The sequence below is a fragment of the Oryctolagus cuniculus genome, chromosome 2 (assembly GCF_964237555.1).
Source record: "Oryctolagus cuniculus chromosome 2, mOryCun1.1, whole genome shotgun sequence".
In the NCBI taxonomy this organism is placed as follows: domain Eukaryota; kingdom Metazoa; phylum Chordata; class Mammalia; order Lagomorpha; family Leporidae; genus Oryctolagus; species Oryctolagus cuniculus.
Window position 1 is genome coordinate 159,827,610 of NC_091433.1, and position 15,909 is coordinate 159,843,518.

Here is a 15,909-nt window from a genome sequence, read left to right on the forward strand (position 1 = left end):
CACAGAGAGCAGGGAACTGTGACTTTGGATGTCTACGTTTCGGGTTGGTCCTCGATTTCCCTAACTTGTGATTTAGGAAGCTGCGTTGTCCCCCTCGGAGCCCATTCTGTGACACAGGGAACACTGGGCTCAGAGTGGGAGTGGGATCGCAGGCCTACCTGCCCCACCCCCCACCCCAGTGCAGAGACTTGGTTTTCTGCACTATAAGATGGGAGGAGCTGGGCCAGAGAACCTCAAAGTCCCCAGCACAGCCTGGGATCAGACTTCCTTCCCTAATCCTCTGCCTACGGCGCCAGCACACCGGGTTCTAGTCCTGGTGGGGGCGCCAGTTCTGTCCCGGTTGCTCCTCTTCCAGTCCAGCTCTCTGCTGTGGCCAGGGAGTGCAGTGGAGGATGGCCCAAGTGCTCGGGCCCTGCACCCGCATGGGAGACCGGGAGGAAGCACCTGGCTCCTGGCTTCGGATCAGCTCAGCACGCCGGCCGTAGCAGCCATTTGGGGGGTGAACCAACAGAAAAGGAAGACCTTTCTCTCTGTCTCTGTCTCTCTAACTCTGCCTGTCAAAAAAATAAAAATAAATAAATAAATAAATAAATAGAATTCCTTCCCCAGCCCCACCCATGCCTGGCTCCAGATCCAAGCCCACATCCGGCCCAGCGTGTACTCAGCTGGGGGCCAGAGAACACCAAGGAGCCTGCAGGCCAAGGCTTGGCCGAGCCTCCGTGCCCTCTCCTTTGTGCTGAAATCCCACCCCCCCACAGCTGGGGGACACCTGGCTCTGGGCAGAAGGGGAGAAACAAGCGCTGGAGTGGGGGACGCACAGAGAATGAAGACACACCCGGGCCAGGCGGCACGCGGCACTCTCAGCCGACGATGGCGTAGGGAGGGCCCGGGGCCTCCAGATCCTCACACCAAGCCAACACTTGATTTGTCCACCAGAGGTGAAGACAGGACTGGCCTCCTCCCCAAATGCCCTGAAAGTGCTCAGGCTGTGGACCCAGGAACTGCTACGAAGGGCGCACCATCGGTGCCGTGGGAAAGCCCATCGCCAAGACAAGACCCCGCACACCAGGCCTGTGCGTCTGAAGCTGGAAGGTTCCAGGAGGTCCCGAGCCTCTGGTCCAGCACACAGGTGGCTGTCCACACCCTTGTAAGTCAGAAGTTTCTTCACTCCTGTGTGCAGGTCTGTGACAGAGCCCACGCGTGGATCTCACAGTGTCACGTGTGCCACGAGCAAGATGGCAGAACAGCTGCTGGCTACTGCCCAGCTTCGAGGTCAACGGCCTTGGCTTGAACTCCAAGTTTACCAGTTACTAGGCTTGTGACCTTGAGTTGACCCCTGTCAGAGGACAAAATTACAACATAAAGCCCTTAATTGGCTTTATATTGCATTCTGGAGTCAAGCTACACTTCATTCCATAAAACAGAATCAATGACCCAGGGAACCAAGCAGAGGAGGTTGGTTTTTATATTCAGAAAACGGCTGAAGAAAACAGAACAAAAATGCAAAAGACAGATCTGTCATTGCAAAGTGCCCTTCCTTGCAAGGTGAGGACACGGAGACGGAACAATAGGAAAATACTTGTTTGGTTAGTAACAGGTTTCTCCAAGTTACTTCTTTTCTACAAGGATTAAGGGAGAGGGAACTTAATGATCAAGCCAGCTGAAACCAGCCTGTGTGGGACATGTGGCTGTTAGCTGTGTACTCCCTACTTCGTGGAAAGTCAGATCTGCAGCCTAGCTTCCATCCAGTGGCTGTGGAGGTTGAGGGCTCTCACCAGGAAACCCAAGGACACCACAACGGGGATCCCAGTTCTTCCTCCTGCCTGAGGCCCCACAGCTGCCCTTGTCAGCGCACACACCCCAGCGCCACCAGGCCAGGAAAAACTGGGGGGGAGGGGTGCTGAGAACCGAGCACTTTTATCTGAGAGAAATTAAATGCACTTAGCACCACAGCCGGGCTGTCAGGCCATGATGCTTAAGTCACATTGAACATTTCACTGTTTTCCTCACTGATCACACGGGCAGGGGATAGGCCAGGTTCGTTATAGACTAATACAGAAGGAAACCACTTCTGCTCCGCACAGAGGGATTACAGGGGAGTTACACGTTCAACCCTGGGAGTAGGCATTCAGCCTAGGGATTAAGATGCCCACCTAGGCCGGTGCCTCGGCTCAATAGGCTAATCCTCCACCTTGCGGCGCCGGCACACCGGGTTCTAGTCCTGGTCAGGGCGCCGGATTCTGTCCCGGTTGCCGCTCTTCCAGGCCAGCCCTCTGCTGTGGCCCAGGAGTGCAGTGGAGGATGGCCCAGGTGCTTGGGCCCTGCACCCCATGGGAGACCAGGAAAAGCACCTGGCTCCTGGCTTCAGATCAGCGTGGTGCACCGGAGGCAGTGCGCCGGCCACAGCAGCCATTGGAGGGTGAACCAACGGCAAAGGAAGACCTTTCTCTCTGTCTCTCTCACTGTCCACTCTGCCTGTCAAAAAAAAAAAAAAAAAAAAGATGCCCGCCTGGGTTAGATCCCCACCACAGCTCCCAACTCCAGCTTCCTGCCAAGGCAGACCCCGGGAGACGGTGCCGGCCAGGTAATTGGGTTCCTGCCACCCATGCGGGAGACCTGGATTGAGTTCTCCCAACTGCAGTCTAGCCAGGCCCCAGGCTGGAATTTCTGGGGAGTGAATCAGCACACGGGACAGTCTCTAATAGATTTTTTTTTAGTTGCAATCCTGGATGCACCACTGCCCCACTTCTGACTAAGGACAATGACTCTGGCCTCCAGGCCCCGAGCTGCCTCCTGCAGGAGGTGTGGGACCCACTGGTGACAGCGCTGGACAAGGTCTCCCTGCAGCCCCGGTGCTCACCGGGCTCTCCTGGGCTCACACACACCGGGCTGCCCCCGGCTTGCTCTGTGTGTTTTCGAGGGGAAGGACAAGGTTTTCATTCTTTCCAGGTCTTTTCACGCAGGGCACTTGCCTCTCCCTAGCTCTCCAGGGAGGTGGGAATGTCGGGTAGAACTGAGACCTGGGAAGAAGGGTGGGGATGAGCACATGCAGAGGGCAATGCTGCCACCTGCTGGTCCCACGAGGAGAAGCAAGCAGGGTGGACCGCGAGCCCCTCAGCGCCTTCGCCAGATTCTTGGGCCTGTGCAATTCCCTTTCTCTTCCCAGAGCTACGCCTCACCTGCTCCCTTAGCCACCTGGTGTGCAGGCTGCAGCAAGATCAGGACCCATTGCACGGACAAGGAAACTAATGCCCAAGAAAGGGCGGGATGCAGCCTGAAGTCACACGATGGGGGTCACTTAAAGGCAGCCTGCCTGCCAGCCAAGAGAGCTCACAAGAGGGCCCCCTCGCCCTACACCCACACACCAGGGAGAGGGCTGAGGGAGGAGGGGCCGTGCATCGCCCTGCTGGGACACAGGCGCCAGGCAGCGACCTGCGGTTGGTGCACAGCCTGACACGTATGAGCGCATGTCCGAAGGTTCACAGAAGCATGGGGCGAAAAGCTCAGTCTATTGCGGTGCAGAAAACTGTGAAAGCGTGCACGGGGGTGTCGTACCACGCATTTCCAGGAGCGCCCCCAAGACCCTGTGCACACACCGAGTGCCTCCTCGGGAGTCCCAAACGCTGTAAGCCGCAGCAAGGGCAGCCAGCTGCCAGGGGTTCCCTCGGACACCTGCTCTGATGGCCGGGATCCGCCCACCCAGGCCCTCCCGGGGCCCTGCTCACAGTTCCCAGCCTATGCCCCAGGTCCCCAGGCCCTGGACTTTTGCATCACGGCGGGCGGGACTCCCCAAGTCACAGGTGCCTCCCCCAACTGCCCGCGGTCCCCACCCTCGCCTCCTGCTCCGCACCTTGGTCCGGAGGACACGGGAGTCCAGGTTGCAGCTCCCGCTTGTCCTGGGGGCCCCAGGCCCCTCTCCTCCTGCTTGTCCCGCCACGACTGTCTCCCATCTGTGAGAGACGCCAGGTAGTTCTGAGCCAGGCCTGAGAGCCCGGTCCTCAGGTGGCCAGGGGGCCGTGGGCTCCACCCACCACGCACATCACCTTTGGCAACACCCGTGAGGGGGCGTGAGCGCCTCGAGGGAGGCGATGAGAGGCTTTGCAGGCGCAGGAGAGCTCCCCCCGGGGGAGTCAGGACTAACAAGCTGAGGTTTGCGTGCGTCCAGACGTCCCAGTGCGAGAGGCGAGAGGGACGCTCTTAGCACACGTTCCCCATGAGTCGTCTCAGTGTCCAGGCTGCCTTTCTGTGGGGAACACCCGGTGGCCGGGTTGTCCATTCAGTAACAGAAAAAGGGCACCTACTTTGAACTCTGAACTTTGAACCTGTGTTTTGCCTATGGAATTTTCAAGTGACATTTTTTACCTAAGTCTAATAAAATATTTTATTGATTCTGACAGTGGGATTGTGAGGCCGCGTCTGTCCCCTAAGCGGCCTTCGTCCCAACGCCCCCCGAGAAGCTCCTTAGAAGTCTCCACGTGGAGCTAGTGCAGGCGAGGAGACTTGAAGCCTTGCTGCGGTCGCGGTGGGATGAGACTCTTCCATTACTGAGCCCCCATATACTGAACAGGTGCTACAGGGCCAGCTCCCAAGGCCTGAGCCGTCTTGGAGTCATTTTCCCAAACAGCAGGTGCAGGCAAGTCCGCAAGGGACTGTTCTGGGGAGGACATCGGTGGCCAGCAGGCAAGCAGCGGCCAGACGCCCGGGGCCATCTCTCTTCTGCTGGGGCACCCTGGGCCCTGCTCTCCTCTGCCTCCCAGTTCTTCCAGCCTAGACCGGCACTTGGCCAAAACATTCTGTAGGGCCGTAAAAGTGCTTCTTGTTTCCTAAGCCGCCTCCCGCCCACACCTGCCAGGAAGCAGCACGCTCCACTTTTCCAGGTGTGTTTTGCATTAGGCCCCAGGTGGCCTGTAGGCTGCAGAGGAAATACCTGTATGTGGAGGGTTCTGTGGCTGGCAGGTTCTGGGCTCCGGGACTGGGAGCCCTCGAAGGCAGAGCCACAGCGCCACTGTGTGGTAGACTTCCGACTTGCAGCCAGGCACCGCGACTCGAGACTGGCCCAAGAAACCTCAACTGGTTCATGGTGTAGTGCCAGGACAACCCTACCTATCAGGCTGAGGTCCTGGCCACGTCGCTGACCCCCCGGCCCTCAGAGAACGCCTGGGTTTATGAGGGGGCAGGCTTTGTTTCTCTCATTGCTTCTGTGTTGCAGAATCCGGGCAATTGCACAGCTTTATTGAGCTTCCGTGTCCTACCTGTAAAATGGGATTAATGAAGGGGAATAGATGAGGTAAGACAGGTCACAGAGCAGCGGCTGGCCCCGGGCAGGTGCTCAGCCCACGGTTTCCTCTCCCTCCTGCCGCAGGCTGGGTGCCCGGGAGAACTAGGCCCACTCAGGGCCACAGGACAGATATAGGAGACACCACGAGCAGCTGCTTCGTCAGCCACCAGCTGCCTCCCCGAGCCCCTCCAGCCTAGGGTACCAAACACACAGAGCGGCCGGGAACCCTGAGACCTGGGTGCTGAAACCGGGCATGTTCCAGGTGAACCCCTCTTCTGGCAGTCTGGCTCCAGGACTTGGTAAATACACTATGGGTTGGGGGATAGGAGACCCACGGAGGTCGCCCACAAATCTGCACTCTCACAAGCCTGCAGGTGCCTGGAGCTCCAATGCTTGCAGGCCATGGTCTCTCTTTGCCATCGGTGCCAGCCTTACTCTCCCAGCCACAGTAACCCACCAGAGGCAGGGCATGGCACGCCCTCAGTGGTGAGACTTTGGAACGACTCTGAAGAACTTCGAGAACACCGGGCACCTCAACCTGCAAAGCACACCAGCCACGGCTGGGCGCGGGCTCTGACCTCCCCTTCAGGGTTGTTCCCACCTGTTCTTTCTCTATTATCTGTGCGTGCACTCATCAAATAGTTGTTGTGTCCGTACTGGCTTCACACAGGAGGAAGTTACAGCCTAGAGACGAGACAACCAAAACAAACCCTGAGAACTCTCGATACATTGGGAGGAGCAGGGGGAGGCTTGGGTTCAAAGGCATCTCTGAGGAGGTGACGTGAGCTGGCTGGGCAGCCAGCCACGCAAGGTCCGCAGCAGGGAGTTCCAGAAGGGACGGCAGCAGAAGCGGGCAGTGGCGGGGTGTGTGCTGAACCCGGCCACTGAGACACCAGCTATACCGCATCCATCCCTGGTGCGCACGGCTTCAGTCCTGGGCTCTGGCTTCTGATTCCACCCTGCTGCTGACACAGACCCTGGGAGGTCGTTGGGTTCCTGCCACCCATGGGGGGAGTCCTGAATTAGGTTCCTGGCTCCCAGCTTGCAAGTATATGGGAAATGAACTAGCAGATGGGAGCGTTCTCTCTCTCCAACTTAATGAGTTAATTAGTTAATTTTTAAAAACAGTTGAGAAGCCAGGAACAGAAAGACAAGAGCAGCCAGGGTGAGCAAGCCAGGACAGGGTGGCAGAAGCTGAGGCTGGCCAGGTGGGCAGCACAGCTCAGGACCGCTGGAGCCCTTTGCTTTCACTCTGCAGGCGGGAGGAAGCCGCCGATGGCCTGGAGCGAGGAAACAGCGGAGTCCGATCTGTGTTACTCAGGCTCATCTGGGCTTCTGCATGGGGCAGAGGCAAGAAGCGGAAGTAGGGAGCCGGTTAGGAGGCCACTGCAGGGATGCCAGCAGGACAGGAGCAGACCTGTGGCCAGGGGAAACCGCAGGGCCCAGCACCCTCAGCAGAGGGAGACTCGGGACCTGCAGGGGACTTGGAGGGGCCGTGGAAGGGGCTATGAGTGCTGTCTGCTCCGCGTCTGAGCTGGAACCCAGGGCCAGGGGCTGGAAGGACCATTCTGTGGATGAAGAGAGAAGGTTTGAGAAGGGTAAAAGGCAGAAGCTGCACTGTGCGTGGAAGCGGGGCCACCCACGAGGTGTCCACGTGGAGAGGACAGTGTGCGAGGGACAGGCTGGGCCTTGCAGGTCCAAAGTTCCGGGAAGTACACACTGGTTGCGTCCCCAGGCCGGTGTGACCGATTGGAAGGTGGTGGCAAGTTTTAGTTTACCAGAAAGAATGCTGCCTCTTCCCTCTGGAAGGAAGTCTTTAAAAGACATTTGGAAAAAGTGGTCACCAGAATAAAATGCTGCACTGCATCGTGACAACGGCATCTGTCCCCACCCCTGTCTGTCCCAGGACGCAAGCCCAGGTCTAAGTGCTGAGGCAAAAGGCGATCTAACCACGGCAAGTGCGGGGGAGCCCCGTGCTTAGCACCAGTGACTTGGGCACCTTCAGAGCACGCTCTCTGGTCCTCACCAAGGCCAGAGAGATGGCTGCTGGGAGCTGCGAAAACCCTGGGTTACAGGGTTTTGACAGGCAGAGTTAGTGAGAGAGAGAGACAGAGAGAAAGGTCTTCCTTCCATTGGTTCACCCCCCAAATGGCCGCCACGGCCAGTGTGCTGCACCGATCCAAAGCCAGGAGCCAGGCGTTTCCTCCTGGTCTCCCATGCAGGTGCAGGGCCCAAGGACTTGGGCCATCTTCCACTGCCTTCCCAGGCCACAGCAGATAGCTGGACTGGAAGAGGAGCAACCGGGACAGAATCCGGTGCCCCAACCGGGACTAGAACCCAGGGTGCCGGCACCACAGGCGGAGGATTAGCCTAGTGAGTCGTGGCACCAGCCTCACTCATGGTCTTTCAACTCGATCCTGGGTTTTGCATTTTTTCTTTCTTTCTTTTTTAAGATTTATTTTATTTATTTGAAAGACAGAAAAAGGTAGAGAGAGAGAGAGAGAGAGAGAGTGTCGCTCCCCCTCTTCGTGGAGGAACGACACAGGACCCTGCGCTGTTCTTTTGTCTGCTCAGCCCTTCCCAGGTTTGCTGCTGGTTCTTCCCGGGTTGGCTGCCGTCCCTTCCACCTCCGTGGAAGGGCGGTTCCCCCTGCCACATTCCCCACTTCCGCGGGGGAGCGGCACACCGCCGGCCGGCTCTCTCAGGGGCTGCACAGGTGTTCCTTCAGATAGATGTTCCCCTTAGATGTTCCTGGTGCATGTTGTCGCTCTCCTCCTTTATAGTCCTCTTCCACCAATCCCAACTCGGCTGCCCACACGCCGAGTACGCTGCTCTCCTCCAATCAGGAGCAAGATCAGCTCCTGCAGCTCAGTCAATCAAATTGGCGAGAGGCAGCTGCGTAGAAGCTGTTACTCCCTTCTCAGCGCCATATTGTGGGAGAGCAGATGCACAGAATAAGTCTTAATTCCAGTAACTTAGTCTAGTCCGAGTTGCTCCCCACAAGAGACGTCTTCCATCCACTGGTTTACTGCCCTATTGGCCGCAACGGCCGGAACAGCACCAATCGGAAGCCAAGAGCCAGGAGCCTCCTCCGGGTCTCCCACATGCGTGCAGGGGCCCAAGAACTTGGGCCATCTTCCACTGCTTTCCCAGGCCATACCAGAGAGCTGGATTGGAAGAGGAACAGCAGGGACTAGAACCGGCACCCATATGGGATGCCAGCGCTTCAGGCCAGGGCGTTAACCCACTGCGCCACAGCACTGGCCTCTAAGTGCATTTTCAATGTGGGATATTTTCAACTCACCGTGGGTTCACAAGGACAGATCCCATCACACATCTGCATATCTTTTATATTTCTAAACAAAAAGAAAACAGGAGGCTCCCCACATACCTCGAGACAGAAAAACGCAATGCATGCACTCTGATTGGCTTATTCGAGGTCACATGGCCATCTCTGAACCAACCAGTGCACAGTGTGGCCGCCAGGCAGGTGCATGTCCATGCCACCTGAGACTGCCCATGTGGTTCATTGTGTCTGGAGTGGCGCAGCATGGCACCAGAAGAAAGGGGAACCAGATACTGGAGAGAGAAGAACAAAATCTGCTGTGCAGAACGTCACTTCCTAAAAACAGAACCGCGGGGCAGGCGCTCGGCCCGGCAGTGAAGACCCAGTCGCGAACCCCAGCCGTGAGACACCTGCGCCCCATCTTGAGGACTGTGGGCTCCAGCTTCTTGCTCTTGCAGCTCCTGGGGGATGGTAGGTGGCGACTAACGACATTGAGTCCCTGCCGCCTACATAATAGGATTCCAGGCTGAGTTCCTGGCTCAGCCTTTGGCTGAACTTAGCCCTGGCCACATGGGCATCTGGGGTGTGCACCAGTAGCTGGAAGAGCCTCTCTCTCTTACATAAATAAGAATATTACAACCGAAAGCAATGTTAGAATCCTCACCAACCTCCCAGCCGATGCCAGAATCTCTCCCGCCATGCTCCAGGGTCTGCTCGAACCCTTTGAAAGCGGGGCACACTCTCATCCCAGTCCTGCACAGAGCCAATCGTTTCAAAAGCAAGTTTGCCTCCTTGATGTCCGCACCGTCTCTGTCTCCAGGGCTCTAGTCCTACATTTGTATTCTTTCTCTAGGGCGACCCTGACAGTGTCTGTCCCTTCTTCCACCAACACTGGAGATGCATCCGTCCTCAGGATTCTCCTCTCCAATTCCCATGCTTCTCGGAGTTCCCACGTGGCCGCGTGGGCGGCTTACTGTTCTGACTGAGGAGGCCTTGGGGCACCTGCATTTCCAGGAGCAGCTCCATTGTGTCCAGGACTTGTGAGGAAAGGCGGGGAACTGCAACAAGAGGGCCCAGCTCCTCGCCCGCCAGGCTTCCCCGGAGAATGGACGCCCCCAGCTGGGAAAATCAAAGCATTGCAGCCCATTCATTTTGTAGCTTCAGTGCCGGCAGAGGCTGTATGGTGGTGTACGGTCACCTGCTCTGGTGCCCCCGCCTCCCTCTCCACGGTGGGTGTCCTGTGGCCCGCAGGTGAGCAGGCAGGCAGGTAGCCAGGGGTCATCGCTTCCCCTGCTGGGCCACCCAGGACTCCTGACTGTCCTCTTTGCCAATACACAGAGGAGGAAGCAAATGCGTCGATGTAGAAGGAACAGCTGAAAGATGGCTAGGAGGAAGCAGTGAGAAGCCCGAGGCTGGAGGGCACTGTGCTCTGAAGTTCCAACGTGAATCCCAGTGCCTGCCGTGAAGGTGTCAGAGGTGCGGCCATTGGGGAGTGATTGAATCCTGAGGGTGGGGTTCCTAAGAGAGGCCTCAGGAAGCGGCCTTGTCCCAGGTCAGAGCGGCACCACACAGCCAGGAGGTCCATGGGGAACTGGGAGACGGGCCCTTGCCAGCCGCCGGATCTCCAGGAGCCAGGGTCTCACACCCCTCTGTCTCCAGCACTGAGAGATGCATGTGGCTGTGACAGCAGCCCAGGGGGCTGAGCCGGGGTGGGGGGCCGGGAGAACAGAAGGATTTGGGGTTTGGGGTTTTGGGCTTTTGTTTTCCTCTTTTTTTATTTATTTGAGAGGCAGAGTTACAGAGAGAGAGTTCTTTCATCTGCTGGCCTACTCCCCAAATGTCTACAAAAGCTTGAGCTGGGCCAATTCAAAGCCAGGAATCAGAAGCTTCTTCCTGGTCTCCCATATGGGTGCAGGGGCCCAAGGACTTGAGCCATCATCTGCTGCTTTCCCAGGTACATTAGCAGGGAGCTGGATCAGAAGAGGAGCATTCGGGATATGAATTGGGGCCCCAGGCAGAAGCTTAGCCTACTATGCCACAGCACTGGCCCCTTTGTTTTCCATGTTTGAAAGGCAGAGAGAGACAGACAGACGTTGTCTGAGATGCCCACACAGCCGGGCTGAGTTAGGCTGAAACCAGGAGCCAAGTCCCCCAGGTGGGAGGCAGAGACCCAAGTACTTGGGTGGTCACCTGCTTCCCCTTGGGGTGTACATTAACAGGAAGCTGGAATCAGACTCAGAGCCAGTACTCACACCTGGTCTCTCTGATACAGGATGCAAGTGTCCCGAGTACCATCTTAAGCACTGCACCAAACGCCTACCACAATCAGTTTTGTTTTTTAAGTTTTTATTTATCAAAGACATTGAGACAGAGAGAGAAACAGAGAGAGACAGAGAGAGAGCTCTTCCCTCCATTGGTTCACTCCCCAAATGGCCACAACAGCCAGGGCAGCTCTCCAATACGGGATGCCAGTGTCGCAGGCAGTGGCTTAGCTCACTGCGCCATAAGACCAACCCCCCAAAACTTTTTTCATGAAAAAAAAAAAAAAGAAATCCTTTCTAAAGGATATCTCATGTACCTGGAACATGATACATATATGTGCCCACGGGGATGGCCCTCAATGGCCGCTCTTCTGACTTGCCACCAGAGACTGGAAATCAGGGCCATTCTATGGAATCTCCCAACAGGTAGGCAAACGTGATTTTTAACGTAGACAGCAGGATGGGCATTTGGCCCAGCAGTTAACACGCCACTTACATCCCATTTTGAAGTGCCCAAGTTGTTGGAGTCCCAACCCCACTACCCATTCTTGTTCTCTGCCATTGCGAACCCTAGGAAGCAAGCGGTGGTTCACGAATCCCGGGTCTGATGCTGTGGCATGGTGGGTAAAGCTGCCATCTGCAACTCTGCCATCCCATATGGGCGCCAGTTCGAGTCCCAGCTGCTCCACTTCTGACCTGGCTCCCTGCTAATGCCCCTGGGAAAGCAGCAGAAGATGGACCAAGTGCTTGGGTCCCTGGTCCCACATGGGAGACCCTAAAGAAGCTCTTGACTTGTGGGTTTGGCCTGAATCAGTCCTGGCCATTGTAACCATTTGGGGAGTGAAACAGCAGATGGGAGGTCTTTCTCCATCTCTCCTTCTCTCTCTACAACTCTGACTTTCAAAATAAATAAATCTTATTTTAAAATCAAATAAATAATTTTTACAACTGTAAACACTTTGCAAGCCTGTCTGCAAGCTAGATTTGCCCCACAGACTGCTGCTCGGTGGCCCCTGCCTCCACATCATGAATGCAGTATACAGTAATGCATCGGTAACCGGGTGACAGTCACAGCAGCCGGGTCACGCTGCTGGCACAACAGAGGGCACACGCAGTGCAGTCCCCAGATCCTGTGCCTGCAAGCAGCTGCCAGGCCAGGCATCCCCCACACTGAACTTTGAACACAGACCTACAGCTATCTCTAGTCAACTGTATCTTGTCATGCATCAAAACCTTCACTCCGGCCCGGCCTGGCTCTGCTCGTGTTCCAAACTCTCCTGAGTCTGCACTCTCCAGCTCTGTGACTCCCACGGCTCTGATGAGCTCATGTCGGCCAGCGCTGTGTCAGGCTTCTGTCCTGCTGGTGGCCTGGGGCTGTGCAGCCGCACTTCAACCTTGCTTCCAGTCTGCCCATCTCATAGTCGCCCCCCCCCCTTCCTGGAGCCATGTGGAATGCATATAGACATTATATACAGGCCTAATCCACCAGTCTGGTGCTCATAATAATGCCTTGGTACTTGGTGGCTTCTAAAGCGTTTTCTCCTAACTTTCTGGCTTGAGTTTTCTCACTCGCAACAACCCTTAAACAACCGCTTTGTTGCAAGCACCCTGCAGTTCTAGCCGCTCGGGACCGAAGCATGAGGAACATGGACACGGCAGGTGAGCGGGGAAAAAAGCTTCTTAAGTGAAAAGAGAGAGCAAAAGGCAAAGAGAAAGCCCCCAGCAGCAACCCAAGAGGGGTCCCAGAAGAGATGGCCCTGGGGAAGCAGCCTAGGGGGTTGTCTGTAGCCTCTGGGTCGGGAGGAAGCTTGTAGAGGGCTTTGCAAGCATGTCAGTGGGCCACTCGCTGCTGGGGAGCCAGTGTCGGAGCCGGACGGGCCCAGTGTAGCCGCAGCCTGTTTGGCTCTCAGTCTGTCTGTCTTGTTTTCCAGTAGTCAGGTGTTCTTTCTGTGCATTTCGCTGGTGTTTCCCCCTATGCGTCAGACTGGAGTCACTGGAGCCCTCTGTCCCCGGCTTCCTGCCTCAGACCTCAGCTAGCCGTCTCCTGTCCCTATCCCTACCGACATCACGTTAAGACTTGGACTCCAGGGGCAGGTGTTTGGCCTGGTGGTTAAGTTGTCCTTATCTGATACAGAAGTACTGAGGCTCACTCCTGCCTCTTTTTCTCCAGCTGCCTGCTGCTGCGGACCCTGGGAGGCAGCAGGGATGGCGCAAGTGACCGCCACTCTGTGGGAGACCTGGGTTGAACTCCCAGCCTGACCCGGTCAGTTGGGCAGGGAACCAGCAGATGTAGTCTCCCTTGACCCCAGCCTCCCGCCCTGGCCCTCCTCTCAAGTTAATAAAAATGTTTAACTCCTGATGTAGTTAAAATCTTTTTTTTTAATGGACTATAAGCCTGCCATTAGTGATCTTGTTCATGACCCACGGGTCATGTCCTAGCTGGAAACTTCTAGATTAAGCGAGGAGAAATCGACTCCTTTAGCTTCCTTCCTTCCGGCACCAGTATCTTGCCAGATGCACTAGTCCCCGAAGCCACCACCATTCCAACAGTGACAGTGCTGCGAACTGAAACACTGTCGGACCGTGAGCGTCGTCAGAACGTGGAAATGCAGCCCCAATCCTGGAAGCTTGGAAGAGCGGCTGGGGGCGGTGGGAGGGCCCCTAGTGGGCAGGACGGGCTGGTCTTCCACGCACTCGCCCTCGTCCTCGGCGTGAAGAGACCCGGCCCCGCGCTCCGCTCTCGGGCTCGGGCTCTGCGTCAGAAACCCGCCTCGCAGTCTGAGCCGCTCTCTGCGCTGTGCCTTTCGGGAGTGCCCATGTTTTCACTTCTGTGTCCCCCGCCCGGCCCCACTCCCACCCAGCCAACCCTGCTCCTGGCTCTGCCAACGCCTCCTGCGTGTGCGGGGCAGGGCGCCCCCTGAGCCCGCCCCGGTGAGGCCAGGCTTCCCGCGCAGGGGCGTGCGGCGAGCCTCCTGCACCGCCCGGGGCCAGCACGCTCTGTGGGGCGGGCCAGGGAGCTCCACCGCCGGGGACAGCGACACTCAGTGGGGAGCGCAAACCGCCTAGGCGCTGTCCCCAAACTGCGATTCCCACAAAGAGCGCCGGGCCAGTGGCTCGGGCTAGCTCCGCAGGGCGACGTGTCTGTACCAGCCAGGGGCTCCCGCCGCACCCTGGTGCCATGGCCGGGGTCTGGATACAGTTAAGGGACCCGCCAGGGAAGAGAACTTGGAGGGAGTTCCCCCCACCCCCGCCGGGAGCGTGTGCAAGTGTGAGCTGGAGGATGCTGGGCGGTGGCAACAAGTTAACTCGCTAAAGGAGAAAATCCCCACTTCGGTCGAGGAGACTAAAGGGAGGCTGACGCCTTTCTTCCGCCTCAGAGACAAAATGGGAGCCGCGAACTTCCAAAACGATCGTGCTCCAGGTGAGGCTCGAACTCACAACCTCGGCATTGCTCTGCATGTACTGCTGTATAAGTACCGCGCGCTAACCGATTGCGCCACTGGAGCTCCGCTTAGCCGGTCGCGCGCTGGCTCTATCAGGGTTCACTCAGCCCGGGGCGGGGCCTCTGCTGAGCATGCGCGTCCGCGACTCGGCGGACCCGAGGTTTTCGGCAACTTCCGGCTCGGTGTCGGGCTGCGCCCCGCAGCTCACCCAATGGGTGTCAGCCGTGGGGCAGAGAGAAAGGTCACCCGGACCGCGACGGCCGGGCCCTGAGGCCTTCCGGAGCGAGCGGCTCTCCCCGCCGCCGCTGCCGCCGCCGGGTCCTCTGAGGGGCGGGCAGCGCCCGGCCTAAGGAGCCGGCAGGAGGGCCGCGCCACGGCGCTGACGCGAGCCGGGGCTGAGGCTGAGTCGGGAGGCCGGGGCTGCGGGGTTGCCGCCCGCCGCGAGGCCCGACCCGGATCCTGCGGGAGCTGAGAAACCCTTGCACGAGCGCGTCCTGTGGCTCGCGGCTGGGTCCGCCGGGACGCGGCCCGGACAGGCGGTGGCCCCGAGCCGCGTCGCCGCGCCGGGCCCTCGGGGGCCCGCGGTCCACCCGGAGCGGGTACCGGGATGCTCGGCAGCCGACCGTGCCGCCGGCCCTGCGAGGGCGCCGTGTGGTCAGTGGGTCACAAAGGGTTTACTTTTAAAACCAATAGATCCCCAAATACCTGAACGTCCGTTTCTTTAAAAAAAAAAAATTCTGTAAATTGTGTACCCAGGGCTGAGTGATGACTGTCCTGGGCGTCTTTCCTCCATAAATAAGTAAATTAATAACCTTTTTAAGAAGGTGTACCCCATACAATCCAGGTTAGATTTATGGTTATAATTATTATTGCTATATTCAGTTTTTTATTATCGTTTCTAAAGATACTAACACTGGATCGTTTGTGGCGGCCCTGGGCCTGGCCCCTCCCTGGCAGCTCCGCCAGCTACTTGCACCCTGGGAGGGCAGCGGGCGCCACCTGCACAAAGCCGCCATCACACCCCTGTCTTCCTCCGGGCTGGACGCTCTCACTGCTGTGTCGACCGCCTGGTTGGGCGACCCCTGCTCTCTCCTAGGAGAGCTAGACGGGCGACCACCAGAGTGGTGGTGGCAGTGCTGGGGAGGAGCCCGCGGGAGCAGGCCGTGGGGGCTGCAGGAAAGTCATCTGTGCAGTTTCCTGGCCAGTGACTGGGCCACGGAGCAGGTTGCACATGGCAAGCAGGAGGATGCTCCCGGGCTGATGAGGCCTCGAAATCAGAGCAAAAGGAGTTAGCATGATCCTGTTGACAACGAGGAGGCAGCGCCAGACTGTCACCCAGGGGCCACCTGGAGATGTTCATAGGAAGCTCACCAGCATGGGCAAGCTGGATTATCCGGCTGGAGAAAGGAGCCAGGTGGCAAACCAGGAGAGACACACAAGGAGAGCTCAGGGGCTCTGAAAAGGGATCGCGAATAACTGTGACCCATCAGGCATGGGCTCAAGTCGTGTAACTCAAAGGCCTGAGTGATTTTTCTAAGGTTTTTATTTATGTAAAAGGCAGAGAAAGGGAGAGAGAGAGAGATCTTCCCTCTGCTGGTTCACTCTCTGTAGGGCCGCAGCAGCCAGGCTGGGCCACACGGA

General features: G+C 57.6%; 1 non-coding gene across 1 annotated transcript; it reads right to left on the reverse strand.

Annotated features, from left to right (window-relative positions):
* Window positions 1–14,238: 14,238 nt before the first annotated feature.
* Window positions 14,239–14,331, reverse strand: TRNAI-UAU (transfer RNA isoleucine (anticodon UAU)). The gene is given in 2 exon segments: window positions 14,239–14,274; window positions 14,294–14,331. It is a non-coding gene; the product is annotated as a tRNA-Ile (tRNA).
* Window positions 14,332–15,909: the final 1,578 nt, after the last annotated feature.